The sequence below is a fragment of the Thermobia domestica genome, chromosome 7 (genome assembly GCF_964235325.1).
Source record: "Thermobia domestica chromosome 7, izTheDome1.hap1.1, whole genome shotgun sequence".
NCBI classification, from domain to species: Eukaryota; Metazoa; Arthropoda; class Insecta; order Zygentoma; family Lepismatidae; genus Thermobia; species Thermobia domestica.
Genome location: NC_137460.1, coordinates 54379057 through 54389919, shown reverse-complemented (window position 1 = coordinate 54389919; position 10863 = coordinate 54379057).

Here is a 10863-nt window from a genome sequence, read left to right as displayed (position 1 = left end):
TCCATATATTTTAGCCATTTCATTGCTTTCTCGCTTGTTTTTGTTTTATGATGGAACCCCAAAGGTGGTATAACAGAAATGCTTTCTTCTGGAAGATATGATGTTCGATATGTTTGCATGACTAAACTTGCAATCGTTGACGAAACAAGAAAACATTGTAAACCACCCGTTTTCTCTTCTATAATATTACTAAATTTGATAACACCTTTGAGAATTCTCACATCGTTTTCACAGTACTCTAACATATCCTTTTGCAAATTAAATTGCTCTCCCAATCGCACACGTTCTTCGTGTTATACCTCCAACCGCTGTCTTAATCCAGTACTTCGCGATTCAGGGTCATAGTATTCTATTTCCAGATAGGGTCCTACATAATTTTGATTTTCTACTGTTAAACAAATATGGGAAATCTCCCTTTTTTAAATTTTCAGAAAGGCCTAATGTCTTCTGGAGTCTTGACAACCTGACCCCGAGGAAAAGATAATAATCCCTGAAAATGATTTTCTTATCAGTAGAAATACTAAAAATCTTCTGACCCTGAATTAAGGTTTTTGGAATAATATGCTGGGACTCGATGAGAGATCTCAAACAGAAAATGCTGTCAAAGCGTGAAGCATTATGTGCGATTACACAAAGCTTATTAAATATGGGTCTATGTAATAATATATGTGAAATAAACTCATCAATGGTTTTAAAAGAAAACGAGCGGTTACTGTTTTCATCACCACATGTACTGCAGGGCTCATCAATGCCTTTGTTTATACATTCATGGCACACGTGTCTAAGGCAGACTAGACAAACTCCATGTTCCCGCTCGTCACGGTTTCAGCATGGTCTCTACGTCATAAACAATATAAAGAAACCTCTTGATATGAGTAGGTTTCAGTTTCTTCACATAGCATGAGTGACCTTCCTGTACATATTCACGACAAGTACTGCAAAAGTATTCACCACATGCATGATCCGATTTCCGACTTCTTAAATCATAGATTGCATTACAGTTGGTGCAGACCTTAACATATTCACACACACTCTTGCCAATTTTATTACTTTTTAAGTGATTATCAAAACATTTACCCCTAGTGAAATATCTGTTGCATGCATTACATTTCATTTTATACATGTTAATGTCTACTTTATGCACATGCTCGCAAGATGAACACATAATTCGCACTTATGTGATCGATTTCCACCACTAAAAGCCATTAAACAATTTAAACAATACTTCCTCTTTCTTAGAAATGAAGTAATTGTTCTAATAGACGGAATATGTCCAATAGTTCCCCTCTCAACATAATAAATATAAACTGGTTTTGCTTCCTTTAAATCTGGTCGTTGTACTCCTGTTTCTGGGTAACGCACTCTAAATTCACGTTTCGTTTCGGGAACTTTTTCATAAATAATAATTTGAAAATTTGGAAACAAAAGATTTTGAAATAGTTCAACATCATTAAAATTACATCCATTTTTTCCTTTAACGCTAACACCTGCACGTGTACAGAGGGCAATAGTTCTACTCTTTTATTCGTGACGAGCTGGGTCTGTTAAACGGGATAAATTAGAGCAAGAGTCCGTATATTTAGCTGCGCCCCAAGCGATACTTTTAGGTAAACAAATTTTGTCAGTATCGCTTCCCGGAAGATCTACCAAATGTTGTACCAAAAATTCATTCAAGGGTAAATATTTGATTAGTTAGGAATTGTTACTTCGATTTCTTCCAGCACCAAACATCGAATTTACTACATGGAAACGAAATAGGACATTATCACCTAAAAGAAAGTCTTCATTACTATTTAAAACTCTAGTAATGGAAGCTAAAATGAACTTGGCAGAAATATCTTTGCGGCGTCTCCATGGAACATACACTGCTTTGTTATCCTTACTATTCGAGGAATCAATGTACATTCCAACAAAATCATTAGGTCTTGCATTATTAAGTACATTATTCAATGCAAAGTTCATTAAGTTTTCAATATAGGGCGCAGGATTTCTGATTTCTTCATTTCCCCTTGGCCTTACCGCAATTTCATGTCCCACTAAGTTAGACTTAGTGAAACTCTTTCTGCTTTCTTGTACAACTTCGAAGTTACCTTCCCCTGTATTATGAACATCTCTTTGACCGCTACGATCAACCATAGGAACGTAGCCGGATGTGCTAGGTTGTGGAGACCGCATCCCGTAACCCCGAGTATCCTGTGAACATTGTACACTTGATGCTTGTACTTCTTCAGTTACAGTATTCACAGGATTTTGTCCATTTTCACATAGTTCATTCAATAAGGTCTCCATATAATCAGATGATCCAAATTTGTCTCGATTAACTACAACTGCGGAATTTTGAATCAAATGCGTACCATCTGCTTCACTATCTAAATGTTCATTAATAATCTAATCAATTAAATTGAAATCTTCTTCTTGAAGTGTATTTTCCAAGGTGACATTTTCTTGGTGGACCGAGGTCACGGAATTCTCATCAACAGATGGCATCACATTATTATTAACCAAAATAAAAGGAGATCCAAAATTGCAAAATTTGGCTACCTTTACTGCATTCATCCTATCAACCTGACCTTGATTAAAATAATTTAAATGAACAAATTTATCATGTGCCCACTGGTACATAACTTGTTCACGGAAAAATCCCTGCGTGAACGAGTCTACGATATCCGCGCTTGACATTACATACTGTAAAACTTTTGCCTGATTCTCTTGGTAGAAATGAAAAAGAGCAGATAGCAAGGTATCATACCTTTCACTTCCGCGTAGTCCCTGGCGTTGTTTATCCATAATTTTCCACCAGGTCTCTAACTCACGTTCCTTTGTATTGAGTCCCTCAATCACTGCCGCCAAGTAAATTTCATCAACTTCATTGAAGTCATTCACGAGCGAATCTCCAAGGAATTCCATCTGTAAATACATAAAAAGAAAAATAACAAAGTATTTTACATACAAGATAAATAAATAAAAAAATAAATACAATGTTATTCTTTTATCAAATAGTTCAACTGCATTGGTTCTGGATTTAATTTCTAATAAAATCTAATGTATTTTCGTCCAGGAGATTTGGTACGTCGGTGCAAATAAAAAAGATTTTAAGTAAATATAACCAGGCTAATGAATAATAATAATACAGAGAAATAATACAATGATAGGAAATTATTAAAGAAACGTTAATATTAGGTAAGTGCAAATGAAATGTTCCAAAGGTATAAACAAAAAGTGCAAAGCAAAACGCTCGATTAATCAATGGACCTATAAATAAAGCTATCCTATGAAATAGTGCATAATATATCAAAAATGTTATAATCGTTAGGAAACATTAAAAAATACAGAGGGGGTGAGAGAGAGAGAGTTTGATACTGCAAATCACGGGTAGTCTACACTTTTCTTTGATGATAAGTGTTAAAGTCCCTAACCATGTATAGGTTAACATTAAAATAAACACTACAACACAATAACTATTTAAATTCATATGCGTTGTTAATTATTTATTGGATCGTTTCTTTTAACCTCTCGTAATAAATTACTCGAACAATCTTTGATTGTGAACCTAAAATAATTCCGAAAATACTAAAAGGTGTGATCTATCAAATAATTCAAATGCAATCAAAATTATTTCTTCAAATAAGACTTTCAAATTATAAACAATAAAAATTCATAAATTCAAATTGTAATTGATGAAATATGTATAATAATATAAATATACTTACGATCTTCTAATTTAATTTGGTACTGCTCTTGTAAATCTGAGAAAAATCTTGATTCCTTCTTTCGAGGTTTTACAGTTATCCTTTTTTCCTGACGGTATCGTTAAATGTTTAAGTAAGCCCAACTGTAAGAACACAAAAATTATTCTTACTAATTTTATGTAAACAATACTTTAATTTTAATATAAATAAGTCTAACTTTGATATATAAGATGAATCTGTACAATCAGTAAAATTGTCTTACAGGTATCGTTACCAGCAAACATATGATAACATTTCTTCATCCATGCGTTATATATACACTATACTGGTCAAAAGGAACAAAAAAGTTTCAAGGTAGGTTTCAGCATGTGCAAAAACACAAACAAAAGAAATTCCTACCATTACTAAACAAGAATTTTTAAGTCAATGGGGGAAGTGATCAAAGGTATACCGCACACAAACATTCCTCTTGACGTCAAAAGGAAAAAAAATAAAAACTATACCACCAACAGTTTAAAAAGTGTGGGAGGGAAATAGCAAACACTTGTAATATACCTGTTAGGTTTAAAGAAAAAAATTGAAATTAATCTTAAGGCATTGGGGAAAAAGAAAAAGTGAGGACATGAATCTATACCTCAATAATAAAAATATTAAAAGAGAATACTGAAAATCAACATAGCAAGACCAGAAAACTGGAAAAACAAAAAATGAAAAAACTAGAACCATAAAAACTCGCATCTATACCTCAATAATAAAAATATTAAGAGTATACTGAAAATCAATATAGCAAGTCCAGAAAACTCGAAAAACAAAAAATGAAAAAACTAGAACCATAAAACCATGCATCTGTACCTCAATAATAAGAATATTAAAAGACTATACTGAAAATCAACATAACAAGCCCAAAAAACTCGAAAAACAAAAAAATGAAAAACTAGAACCATAAAAACATGCATCTATACCTTAATAATAAGAGTACTAAAAGAGTATACTGCAAATCAACATAGGAAGTCCAGAAAACTCGAGAAACAAAAAATGAAAAACCTAGAACCATAAAAACATGCATCTGTATCTCAATACTAAGAATATTAAAAGACTATACTGAAAATCAACATTACAAGTCCATAAAATTCGAAAAACAAAAAATCGCCAAATTTTATGTTCTGTCTAATGTATGTGCTTACCAAATGTGTATCGTAAGTCAAATACTATGCATGATGGTATACATATCTTGTCTAGCAGGAAATGTTCACGTTTACTAAGTCTTATCTACTACCTATTCCGTTTACCATGCATATACTGCCTTTATATCGCATGTACTAAATGCGAGCCATCATATATACTGTACTCTACATAGCAATACATTTCATAGGAAAAGTCAGCCATATCTTTTCAACTTTAGTAAGCCTGAGGGTGCAAGTTTAAGATTGTAAATTTAACCAGCATTAGTAGCCATGTAGGGGGGAATGGGGAAAGTCGGTATTAGTATCATCCCTAACAGCACAATTACATAGCAGGGATCATGTTTCCTTAGATACATGGGAATGTCACCCATTTTAAAATATTAAGCGTTGGACATGCACAATATGATCCGTCTATATGTACTGCTTAACTCTTTTACTTGTCTTTATGTATAAGATATAAGGGTATATACAAGCCTTACCGTTGATAATATATGAATTATGCAGAAAAAGTTGGCAATATCTACCATAGGCAGCGCCATTTTTATTTTTTCCAGGCAGCGCCATCTGTTTTCTACTTGAAGTACCAGTACCGCCATTAGTTTGCCCGAGCGCAGCATCCGTGTGCCATCTTACTTGCGCGGCGTTGTTACTCCCGGATGCCGGAAGTATGTCCCGCAGTTGCCGGTAAGCTTTTTTCGCTACGTCCATTCGCGGCTTCTCCATTTGCGTGTGCGCGACAAAATGGCGGACAAAACGGGTTCACATTAACATTCCCGCCGCCATATTTAATTTTCGTACATTGACATTCAAATGTTTTCTGAAAGTAACCGTGTTCTTTCATTCAAAACAGGGTGTCCAGTTCCCGGTCTAACATTATGTACGATCTTCCGTAAAGTGCTGTCGCAAGAAGCAATGGTAATCCGAGAAATAGGTAAGTTAAGTTTCTTTTTTCATATACATACTCTATATTTAACTGTACATGCATTCTTATGTCATTACCAATATACTTCTATATTATTCATAAACAATACACACACACACACATTTGTCCGCGTACATACAGATAAAATAACCATCTATACAAATATACACATATACATACATACACATGGGACCGCAAATTTCTAATGCGAGGGGATTCAGGGTTTGATCCCAACCCCCGCCAATTGAATTTGTGGTGGATAAACGCCATGTGCGTGGGTTTACTCGCTGTTCTCCCGTTTCCTTCCACTTTCTTCATTCTACCATTTCATGAAAGCAATGGGACAAAAAGTCATCATCGTCTCCTTTAGCCTAGCCGGCATGACCGTGGGACATAAAACTCAAAGATTTCACTTTACCTCTGGTAGTTGGGGTCCCGGGTTCAATCCCCGGTCAATTATTTAAACACATTCATGACAAACCTCAGTTTTGGATTATTTTATAATTCGTGGTGGAGAAACACCATGTCTGTAGGTTTCTCGGAGTTCCCCATCTCCTCATGCATAATTAATCTACCGTTCTTCAGTTTTACTCATCTTAAAAGTGCTGACATAAAAATTGCGTAACACGTATAAGTGCTACACGGCCAGACTTCATTCACAATTACATACACAGATACAGAAATAAATCCAGTCATATACATATGTACCCATATATACAGAGCTGATCGCTTATATATCTTCGAACTTCATACAGAATAAGATACTAAGTTCCCACCATTTTTTATTCATCCCTAAACTTATCATTTCTAACGTGAAACGACATCTAGTAAGCTACAAATATATCAATTCCCATAAAAATGTCTTGCTACGCCACTACAAGATTCCCACTAGTTTCTTTTCTCGTAGTATCCAAGAAACAGAAATACCTTCTATGCAACCCCATTGTTTCTAAGATCGAAAAACCCGATATATTTTAAAATCTCATTCGGTTCTAATAAGACGTATATTTATAAAATTTTCCGTGTACACAGCATCATAACAAATAAATCTTCAATACTAAATTTCAGACATCGATCCCCGGAACAAACATTAAATGTGCCTTCTACAAATTTACTCTATTTCTCAATTGTAAATATGTAAATTTTCCCTCTTCTATCATATCACCCATTCACTATATTTACTAGTATTTCCTCATGTTAAGTCAAGTTTAATATTCCGATAAACTTTGAAGCTAAATCAATGCTGACCTACTCATTATCGTGAAATCCAAACCCTCCCACCTAAAATCCAACCCGGGTCTCTTACTCAATCAAATTCCATTCGCGCTAATACAAAAAAGTGTGTTAAGGGAAAACACCTCCCCTCCCAATGTTCACAATTCATATCAATAAAACGTATAAGAATTCTTACTTTTTAATTGTAGAAGTAATAATTTTATCAACACTAATCAAATCAAATAAAATTATCCACAGAACAATCACCAACTCCGCAATACACACCTAATCAAATAATATGGTTATATGTTGTGCATCATGTTTTTAAACACGGAGGTTCCCACACCCCATCACTCCTCCTCCTCCTCTTTTCAACTTAAAAGCAAGATGGGTGAGTCTTCCACACCTGCTAAAAGAAATCGGTTCTCATGCACAAACTAACAATACAGCCAATCTTTTCATATAACAAGACATATGCTCTCCCTCTTTTTAAAGCAGAAAAAGGATTTTCTTTTCCTAAAAGTAGAAAAAATATATCAATCAGTCATGTTACACACTTTCACAAATCTTAGACAGCTGCCCCCTCTCACACACACACTCTCTCTCTTGAACAAGATGTGTTCTGTACATTGTGCTTTTTTTCTTCTCACGGTTTTCAACAGAGACATATATGTATATACAAAAGCAATGGTGCTTCAAAATAATGGGGGAATTATCATTTTCTTTTTCTTAAAAGGCTCACACAGAATAGTTCATTTTCAGCTTGCACTTATATATATATATATATATATATATATATATATATATATATATATATATATATATATATATATATATATATATATATATATATATATATATATATATTCTCTAGGAAATCTGTCTTCCAACACCTTGTGAAAATATCCATATAATTGGAGGCTCTCTTTCTTAGACCAAGACCACACAGAATACACACCACCATCACCCCAATTAGTAAACATTAAAACATCTGGGGTACCACACACACACACACATACTGTACAAAGCTTCTCACCCTCTCTTTCATCACCTGTTCTCCTAAATAACAATCATATTGCTCTCCCCATAAGCATTCCGCCAGCGGGCCGCCGTAGGCCCATCGACGTGCGAATGGCGGGCCGCTGGCGGACGTCGCCGTCGGGCCACCTGCTCGATTACACTAATTACGCCTTCGTCCCGCCGGCGGGGTATCCGCCATAATCCCGCTGCTCCCCCGCCTTTAGCCGATACCCAGCCGCTGAAATACTCCCACGTATTTCCCCATGTGCAAGACGTAATCGGATCTACCGCAAACCACGGCGGATTGCCCACCAAAATTTCTCGTCATGTCGCCTTTAATCATCTACTCTTAATTTTGGCAACAACGTATTGGCAGATAAGCGCTGAAACCTTTATACCAATACATGGTTAAAATAAAAGATTTAACATCATTTTTTTTTTCAAGAAATCCATTCCCATCCGAGGATGGGTTGGCTGTAGAAGGCAATACCTTCCAAGCATATCTGAACTACTATCTCGTAATTGTCAGTGAGAATTATAATTTTAGAGTTGATTGTTTGCAATGAGCAAAGCTTTAGGCAGTATCTTTGACATTTTGCCAAGTAACAAATAAGGTAACATGTTCTGCTGTAACTTGTCACGAAAATAGTTTTGTAAGCCAACAAACTGTCTGACAATAGTTACATGAGTACAGTGCTGCCACCTGTTCCTCTTATATCCTAGGTCAGCAGACGTTACCGAGCTCTCTTCTGTTCATATGAAAACCAGAACAAATGATGTTCACCACGCGGAGTGAAGAATTGTGGGTAACGCAAAGTCGATCCGTTCCCGCCACACGACCGTAAGCAGGGACAACCGCCACGATCAGCGTATGGTCCGAAAGCTACATCCGTCGCAGTACCGCGTTCGCGGGTATCCCGATAAAATCGTCATCGGTCCGCCAGTGGTTGCAGTTACTCAACCGACTCGATGTCCCGCCTCGTTCCCGCTCGAAATCCGCTTATATACCGCCATAGTAGCGATCGGCCCGACGATGTGCGGCGGACAATTGCTCATGGGGTCTCTCTCTCTTATTTGATATATGTCATTGTCATCATCATCATAGTATTCACACAGGATGTTTACTATCGCCCCCACCACTACCCTCTGCAGCTGACCCATTCAATTTGAACGTAGGTAGATGGTGTTTTTCGAGTCAATATATGGGTATAGGACTACTAAGTTTTCATAATTTTTACGGAATAAGCACATGATACTGAGTTGAGTGTTAGTTTTGGTTTGGCTATTCTATATGTAGTCCTTCATATATGTGGCATAGAATAACATTTTTGATTGAGCGAAATATATTGAATTATTTGGATCAGGGACCACAAAAAATTTGAACGGTTTCTATATCGAGTTTTCATATATTTTTTTTACGGAATAAACACATCATGCTAAGTTAAGCAAAAGTTCGGGTTTGGGTACACTATATGTGGTTCTTCATATATGGGGCGTACAAGAAAATGTTTGATTGAATGAAATATATTTGATTTTTTGGAACATGGGCCACAAAAATTTTGAACTAATTCCAATTTCCGCATTTTTTCGGAATAAGTACATCATACTGAGTTAAGTAATAGTTTTGGTTTTGCTACACTATATGTAGTTCTCGAGATATAAGGCCTACAAGAAAATTTTTGCCTGGAATGTATTGGATTTTTTGATCCCCCCAAAAAGAAAAGACAGAAAGAAAGAAACGATAGCATTAAATTCAGAAAATATTTGGTTATCCCCGGAAACTTAATACAAAGTATTCAGTTACTGGTTAGGGAGAGGCCATACTCTCCCTTGTGGAGTCCATGGATGTACCTGTATTGCAATCTGTTGTTGTGTGTACTTGACAATCGAGAGTAGCATAGCATCTTAACTATAACCACTTGGGCTGGGGGCCCCCGCAAGCGGAATGGCACTAATTACTTGTATTGTGAGCAAAATTTAGTCATAGGGACAACAAAACTCTTGTTTGGTCTATTGCCTAATATGCTGTTAAAACAGCACTGGAGAGTAGAGTAGACGGCACTTGCGCGGGGCGTGATTGGAAACAATCTGTCCAATCGGCTTAAGGCCGGCCCTGGATTTGACACCTAGTCTTCCGTTCCAAGCATCGCCATCGGCTGAAGGAATTCCACTCCCACGTTTGCAAGACTCGCTTAACAACAGCTGAATCCTTATTGACCCAACGCTTGGGTGTGTCGAGTGTGTGAGTTTAGTTCGCATTTTTACCACGGATCAAGACATTTTGGCAGCATTATAATAAACCTCAACTCGAACTAGAGTATAAAATTTACAAAAGAGTTTCCGGGGATCCTAACATCAGCATCCACCAAAAACTCTTGGATCTTATCTGTGGAGAATTATGTTCCCAACTGTCCGAAGTAGCAAGTGTTTTTCTATTAGATACTTCCTTTGGGCACAGCAGAAGTTGAGCGTTCATTTTCTACAATTAACAGACTATGTTCAGAACGATGTCGACTTAGTTGTGAACATGTAAACAATTTGATGCAAATATGTACATAAGGCCCCCCTATATTTCTTATATTCGCTCCGGTTCTGATGAAGAACAAAGGCTAAATGAAATTATGGATAAAGCTTGCAACATCTAGTTATGGCAACCTCACAGAAATGTGTAGATAACTATTAATATACGTGAGGAATGAATGAACGTGATGCAACTTTGGTTTTGGTAGTACAAAAGATATGTTTGAGGTCAAGTATATGTCTATGTGTGCGTGAGAGTGAGAATAACAAAATGTGTTCATACAATAGCAAATAAAAGTGAAAGGAAAGTACT